Source organism: Cryptomeria japonica, chromosome 6, assembly GCF_030272615.1.
Source record: "Cryptomeria japonica chromosome 6, Sugi_1.0, whole genome shotgun sequence".
Taxonomy (NCBI): domain Eukaryota; kingdom Viridiplantae; phylum Streptophyta; class Pinopsida; order Cupressales; family Cupressaceae; genus Cryptomeria; species Cryptomeria japonica.
This window is the reverse complement of record NC_081410.1, coordinates 422,975,258-422,984,204: the sequence shown is the minus strand read 5'-3', so window position 1 is coordinate 422,984,204 and position 8,947 is coordinate 422,975,258.

The window sequence follows — 8,947 nt, the reverse complement described above, 5'->3', positions numbered from 1 at the left end:
CATATTATCTTCCTCGATTTGATTCTAGATTTCTTCCGCTTTTTCTCTGTCTCCTAATGGAAACTCTGCTATGTGTTTGATCCTAGCCATTGATTCTTCATGTCTTCAAATTAATCTCGTCTGTCGATTCAAAATCCTCTTTCCTATAAATTGAGCTCTCATTGCTCATTTTTGACATCCACATTTTGAGTAACTAAATGTTGTCAAATTAACTTCAAATCTTTGAATCTTCTCACCCTTGCTTTCAACACATTTGCAATTCAAAGTTTGAGAGCCACATGCCATTTGATTAGAGAAGCAAGAAGGACAATGGAGGGGATCATTTCAAGCATATGAAGGATGGTTTGCATTTTCTTACCTTATTTCCTTGTTTATGCTTTATTTTTGTACCTTCATTGATGTGGGATTATGGATTTTTATTAAATGCCTAACTTTTCCTCTCACATTTCTTGGTGAACCCGACATGAATAAAGCTCTTACTGATATATGTTTTGAGTGGTTGCAGATCATGGGTCTTCTTGGTGATTTACAAAGTTCCTAATGTGCTTGGTGTTTGGTAGATTTAGTGTTTGTCTTTGCTTCACATTTTGCATGCATGTGAACCAGAGCATATCCCACGTACAAGATCACTTTGAGGCATTTTTATCTAACACATTTTATCGCTGCCAAATCTCTATCAAATCTTTGTCAAACAAGCCACACGCCTGTTCTACAATTATAAAAATCGAACAAAATCAACCTATTCTTTTTTCTTTTTTTTTTAAAAATCTGCTTGCATTTCAAAAAAGAAATAATTTATCATTGTTTTCACAAAAAAAAATAAGGTTGTTTCTTTTTTCTGTTTTTGGAGCCCACGTAGGCTCCTTGGAAGCCCACATGAGGCTTCTTGGGGCTGATTTTATTTTAAGTTTAGCCTTTTCAAATTTAGTTAGTTTTAGATTAATTCTTTTAATTAGTTTTTCTTAATATTAGATTAGTTTTATATTAGTTTTAATTACTTTTTGAATTAGTTGTAATTTAGTTTTTAAGAATTAGATTTTTAATTAGCTTTTTTAAATTAGATTTTAATTAGTATAGAATTAGATTTTTAATTAGCTTTTTTAAATTAGATTTTTTTTTAATTAGGATAGAATTGGATCGTTAGTTAACTTTTTTGTTGGTGTAAATAATTATGCATCTTGGATATTATTACACTATACTTAAGTTTATTTAGGAAATGCATTTCATAGTAGTTTGGGTATGAGACACTTGGGTATTTGTGCCACATTGGGATAGTGTGTATAGAAGAACTTCCACCTTTTGTGGACTTATCTTGTTGTTACACTCCACATTTAGTGGGTGATCCACCTCATGTGGAATATTATATTATTTCTCCTACCTACCCACACCTATTTCCTACCTACCCTTGTTTCTTATTGAGTCACATGTCATGTTTGTGTGCTCACATATCCCTAGCCTTGCTTATATAAGCAGGCTTATCTACATTGTTTGTATGGGCAATCAATCTATATCTTGTAATGATCCAGTTGATCATATTTTGCATCTTGATAGAATACAGTTTATTCCTATCATATATTTTGTCTCTCTGATTTGTGTTTTTTATTACCTCTTGATCTTGGCAAAATCTCACATGGTATCAAAGTTGGTCCATGTCTCACATGGTATCAGAACCATTAGAGTGTCATTGGTTTGCCAATTGAGAGAAATTTGATGTTATTTGGGGTTTGCATTTTGGAGCTCTATATTACATGTTATTATTGAAGCCTAATGGGTCAAATCTGAGGTCACTATTGGATTGAGGAGGTCCAAGAGAGTCATTTTTTCCTTTTGTTTCATCCAAATCAAACTTCGGAGGCCAAATTTAGAGACATTTGAAGTTTGAAGCTGCAGTGGAAATTTTCCAGAAATTATAATTTTGCAGGCAATTTTCAAATAGCGATATCTCACTCATTCGGACTCATTTTTTTGAGCAATTTTTTTTTTTTGGGGTAGAATTTCATGATCCATACAATGGTGCGGGAGTTTTCAGATTTTCGGATACAGGTTTTTCGGAAATCATGAAATCCCAATTTTTACAACTTTGGAGGCTTCATTTGGGCTCATATGGACTCCTTTTCAGGTGATGTTTTCTTTTAAAGTGCATATTTTTTCATCTACTTTCACAATATACCATCTATTTGTAGTGATTTTGAGTAGAAATTGTACTTTCAGTATTTGGCCATTCTTGGCATATTTGGTACTTGCATTTTGCTTGGATCTTAGTTTAGATCACTAGTAGTATTTGTTGAAATCTTTTATATCTCATTTTGAGAAGTTGTAATCATTGAAATTAGAAGTACACTTTGCCATTATTTGCAAGTGCCAACATGATCTTTTTATGGGGGGTCAGTTGTTCATTTATATCTCTTGGTGAAATTCCCTTCGGAGGCATCTTCATCTGTAGTATTCTACAGGGCTTCTTTGTTGGTGGCATCATTTTCATGTTTCCACATTTAAATATTTTATCATGATGTATGCTCTTTCTTGAGCAATGTTGTACTCGCACTATCATAAAGTGTCACACCTCTTTGTATCTTGTCATTGTTGACTATTTGATGTAATCCTCTTGTACACTTAGATTAGGAATATCTTGTGAGACTTGGTGCATGGCTCTAGTTGAGACTTAGATTGTACACATCTGTGCATGGCTCCCGTGAGACTTGGATTGTACCATTATTTCTGCTATTTCTAAGTATCCAGATGATGCTCATAGCAGGTTGTCTCCATGCCTGATCTTCATTTTGTTGCAATGAGTGATTCATCGTCGTCGACTTGGTACCTAGTTTTGTCACACTTTGACATTATTGGTGCAGCATTGGCTCTCTTTCTTCCTTATGGGGAGGTATTTTGGTCATCATCATTAAACCATCTTTGCAGGAGATTCGACATTGAGGGGGGGATTCATGGTCTCTTCTTCTCTCTTATGGGGGGGACACAATTTTGTTCTTCTCATTCATCATTGAGAGCATTATGTGCTTTCATCATCTCTCTTTTGGGGGAGGGTTTTTTCCCATTGGGTTTTTCTCTCTTTCTCCATTTATGGGAGATTGCATTTGCATTTGTACATGGGTACCTAACATGGCCTAGTAGCCGGGGCCCATCTTACATTTCTTAGTTGCATTGTAGACTTTAGTGCATTCCCCTAAGTTGCACTTAAGGGGGGGTGTTGGTGTAAATAATTATTCATCTTGGATATTATTACACTATACTTAAGTTTATTTAGGAAATGCATTTCATAGTAGTTTGGGTATGAGACACTTAGGTAATTGTGCCACATTGGGATAATGTGTGTAGGATAATTTCCACCTTTTGTGGACTTATCTTGTTGTTACACTCCACATTCAGTGGCTGATCCACCTCATGTGGAATATTATATTATTTCTCCTACCTACCTGTTGTTCACCAAAAGTGATAACCCAAGAACACCTGCAAATCTTTCTATGAAATGGCCAATTTCAGTCTACAAAACACATCAGGGCTTGGACAACATAACATAGGATCCTAATTGATCCTCCTGCACTTTAGGTTCTGCTAGACCTAGGGGGGGACACCCTCTTGATGCACTAAATACAACAATTACAGACACGTAACTGCATCAACATTAAGCAGATAGATCATTTCACAAGCTCATCAGGTTAGGAAACATTACAGATTGGCTAGATCTGTATAAACAATAGGATGAAACAAAGCTTGGAAAGAATGGAACACAAACACCCCTAAACATGAAGGGAAAATAGATTTATCTTTTAAAATGTTGTTTTGAAAAACATCCCCAAGCTTGTAAGATCAGTGCCTTATTCATTGGGCAACAAAGTCACAGACAGAACTACAAATATGAATCATAAATGCAAATTTGTTTTCCTTAAACAAGATATTCATGCACCAATACCTGATAGTAATGCACTATTTAATTCATTCACAAATTTATCAGATCTGGAAATACATTTCATCATTTATGACTGACTATAGAATTTAAAACCTTCCTTGAAGGATACCTACAACAGTCACACAATCTCCTTGAGATGACAAATTTCATCCTCCTTGAGGATTGAATTCATAATAATGAAAAACATATCACAGAGACAATATCATGGGGAATTTACTCATGCCTGACACAAGTAAGACCTGCAACTAGGAAACAATCTGTCATCCTGCAATGTAGCCTCTATACCCTGAATAGATCCATAGAACTTTACAAGTGTGGGTCAAGATTTTCAGAAAATGGAAGCCATGAAAACTGGAGCACTTCCTCACAGAATTCTGGAACCCTTACAACTGAGAAGAATGGGGAATAAAAAGAGGAGGGAAGAAAAACAAATTCACAACTGAAAATTGCCAAGTGTCTCTCCTCTCTAACTGAATTTTGTTCCCGTGGAAACTGCTTCTAAAATATCCCACATTTGTCCAAATTAACTTCATAATCGGATTCCTCACTCCGAGAGCTTTCTGAAAATATATAACACTTTATACCTTGGCCAAAAATTGATCCTGGGCGAATTAATTCCCCGATGTGCTCAAACATTTAAATTTTTCATTTATTAATATAGTCTAAACTATATAATAAACAATTTCAATTTTACATTTTTCATCTCCAAATGTGCTTTGACGTCTTGCCACGTGGCGGGGTCTGATTGGCTGATGGGGTCTACTGGGCGCCACCTAGGATGACACCTCATCTTTCACCACTTGTCGGCCACGTCACTGCCACGTCATTGCCACTGGACCGCCACCTGCGTGCCACCTCACCGGGACCCACCTGCTGGACTGCTGATTGTACCCACCACCTATGTGCCATGTGGACGGCTCTCGTTCACTCTCGCTATTTCGCGGGGTTTAAACTTCGTGCATCTTCCTTTGCAAAATAGCGCGAGCCGTTGATCTCTCTCTAACTTGCTCGCTCGTTAACCCGACCTTCGTCTGCAAAATTTTGCATCTTTGCCTCGGGAAGCATGCATGCATGGGGTCCACTTGGTCTTCGTCCAGTCAACTCTTCCATCACCTCGGGAAATGTGCTCACGCGTGGGCCCACCTTGGGTGCCCATGGGCACCTTGTGTCAAAAGCCTTTAAGGCTTAGACACTATATTACTGTGCGTTTTTACTTATAAACATTAAAAATAACCACCTCCCAGTGCATGTGGGATAAAATGTTATGCCTGTAGCTACACTTTGGAGCCTTTCCCTGCGACTTTAATGGTGTTTTCTATGCACTTGATTGGAAATCAATGGTCTTTCTTCTCCATTTTTCACGCGAGGATGATGCTAGAGGCCTACCAATTGCATTACCATTTAAATTTACAAAACAATTACCTCAATCATCCTTTTCAAAATCAAACACTACACTGGAGCCTCTGATTGAGATCAAAATTGGAACTATTCACCCTAATCTAGTCAATAGCATAGTCATACACAGGTTCCTTTCAATTTGTATGCAACCAATGCACATGAAACCGCAACCAATTTACCTCCTTTCTGATTGAATTTTGCTTGCTTTCTGGTTCCTTCCACTTCACGCAGAGGGGGTTTATGACTTTCAATAGCCAATCGCATTTGCTTGAATGTGTTTTGTTTTAACATAGCTTCCAAACAACTATGCAGCTCACCACAACCACGCTGTATGCAAGATAGATCTATGAAGTGCGAGGGAGGGGTGTGAGGGAGGAGCCACGCTGCAGGGAGGTCTTTGGCATTGTCTAGAATGTCTTTGCAACCCTTTCCTCATCTCCACGCCCAGCTGAAGTCCTCTGCAAACCATTTTAAACACCACGCTGCCTGGAGGAATTACATTCGATTGAAAGTCTCTCATTATTTGCATCCCCACAATGCCACGCAGAATCCTAAAGTGTCAAATGGTGTTTGCGTAATAAACATTAATGCTGCATCCAAGTTTCAGCTCCATGTCATGCAGGGAGGATAAGGAAGTTTCAGCAAATGTTTGCATTAACTATGAGTTTTCAACGTTTTCCATACTCTTGCTGTTCGAATTTGAAAAGTTTGAAAAACCATTTCAATGTTCAGGGACAACGACACACAGCAAGGAACACATAAGAAACACAATGCCATATTCCTAGCGTTTAATTGGCCTCCAAACATAATACTCTTGCATGCTAAAATTCTTGCTATTTATTTGAAGAGTTTGTTTACCTTTTTAGTACTAGCTTCTCCTAGGGAGATTGGGGTTTCAGTCCTCCATAGATAACATTTTCTGAGAGGTTGGACATACATCACACATCCAAAAGCCTTAGAGATAGAACCATATCTTCCTTAAACTTGTATAGAGTTTGACATAGATGACGTATTCCTCTTGCATGAACTTTTATCATCTTCTCTTTTAGCAATGAAGGGCTATCACGTATGGCATGAGACTGAAAACAACCAGCCATAAAGTTTGAGCTTTGCAGCATTATGACCATTGCATCTTTGTTGGGGCGGACACTTGACCCATTTTCAAGTTGTGCCTCGCTCCCAAAACAATTCATATCATATTTAGAAAGAAAGCTTGAGTGATAGTGCCATATCATTCCTTCAAACTACTTCAGCAATCCCAACTTTATTGCTCCCAAAATCAGACACAGTGATACATTGGTAAATTTGATATCTCTCTGAATTTTTTTTTGGTTTAAAACTAGAATGCAAGATACGCACCATCAATCCATTAATGACAAATAAATTGAATTCACCTCTCACCATCCTATTGGCGAATTGCAGTCAAGCCAGGTCGGACCCGAAGTGAGTCCGACCTAAAAAAAATTCGTTTTCATGCCACTGACCCCTGGAATGCTTCACGGACCTCAAACATACCTCTAGAAATGGTCGGCATCATTTTCGGATCATAAAATTGCATTTTACATCCTTCAGGCAATTACGCCACAATTTCGCATTTAATCGCGAAGACGTAATTTTCAAACCTGTCAAAACACCTTTCTGGAGCTCGCCATCTGACAGGCGTGCACTCTGATATACAAGGATGACTTCTACCAAACGGTTTCTTAGGACGATTCCCGAGCGAAGAGGTATTAATTTCCAAAAATGGCCAACTAGCTTTGTCGACACTGCGGACCTGATGAAGTCAATGTTCTGGCAACACATGATGCCTTTTTCAAAAATATCAAACGACCTCTGTAGGCTCTCAAATTCGGAATATAGGTACCTTTAAGTACATATTAAACCTTTGAATTCTCAGTTCGATCACCAAACTGACAGGACGCAAATGGCGCACCCACCAAAATGGCTACATTAATTGATCTAACACTGGAAGTGCGGATAACTGAAAATGATGGCAAAATGAGCTCTTTTGAAAACCGATCAAGCGGATTGGTAGAGCCTTGAAATTTGAAACGTAGCTCATCATTTATACCAACATCAGCCTGGAACAAACATTATGGCATGACGCTTACTGAGGCAACTTTTACACTTGTGCAAAACAGGGCTCCAACTAGCTGTCGAAACAGGGACTTGCCAAAACATAGAAACTGTAAACGGAATCGGCTTCAAAAACTGAGCAAATGGATTCGTTAAGACTTGAAAATTTGCGAGCTCACTCACATTTATACATAGAATTGAATCCACTTTGAATTTCTTCATGACAATCAACAGGGCAAAAGATGTAATCGCTCAAAGTAGGCTACTCAATAAAATCTGCATTTGTGCCTAAAATGCACTTCCAGCTCACCCCTCAAAATGGGTACCTCGTAAACTTATCCAAATTGAATTCTGAAAGTTGCACATCACTAAATAGGCCAAATGAAAGGTGTGGGGCATGAATCCCGAGCCTTACCCTCTGAAAATCAACCGGCTCTACTCTGCCCTCTCGCAAACTAAGCCATTCAAACTGACTTATTTAGGTGCCTTTCTATCATACATAGAAAAAATTTGGAATAGGCCTACAAAATTTGACTCAATTTTAATCAGTCCCAACACTACCCACACCTATTTCCTACCTACCCTTGTTTCTTAATGAGCCACATGTCATGTTTGTGTGCTTACATATCCCTACCCTTGCCTATATAAGTAGGCTCATCTACATTGTTTGTGCGGGCAATCAATCTATATCTTGTAATGATCCAGTTGATCATATTTTGCATCTTGATAGAATACAGTTTATTCCTATCATCTATTTTGTCTCTCTTATTTGTTCTTTCCATTGCTTCTTGATCTTGGCAAAATCTCACATGGTATCAGAGTTGGTCCATGTCTCACATTTTTTAAATTAGATTTTTAATTAATTTTTTTAATTTTAGATTTTTGTGTAGTTTTAGAGTTAAATTAATTTTCTTTAGATTAACTAGTTTTTGATAATTAGATTATATTTTTTTATTTTATTAATTAGGCATTAGTTTAAATTTTTTTTCTTTAAGTAGCTTAAATTAAACTAATTTTAACTTAGGTTAGTTGGCTAACAAATTAGATAGGCTTCTTTTCACTTTCTTTCTTTTTTGTTACTCGGGTTAACTAGCTTGTTTTAGCTTAGATTTTTCTGTTATTAGTTTAAAATTTTTTGTTAATTATAGAGTTTTACTTGTTTGTTGTGTTTGTTTCAAATTTTGGACACTAATATTTTTGTTTTCATCTCGTGTAGGTTCCCTCGTGAGGCTTTCATCTATTCTTATGTGTCAAAAACCATAATCTCGAAACTACTAATGTATTTGGTGCAGGTTGAGGCCAAAGAATTTCATCAAAATTAAGTGTTTGTGATTTTTAGAATAGTTGCACACTTTGTTTTCTAAGGGTTAATGAATACCATGTATGCTATGTTTTCTTTCATTTTTCTTGTGTGTTTTTACCCTTAGAAGTGGGTCTACCTCTTGATTTTCTTGGCTCTTCGCACAGGCATTGGTGAAAGGAAACGATCCAAAGTGGTGATAGGCTAAGGCCAAGCTCTTCCAAACCACTCTAAATAGCTATGTTTGC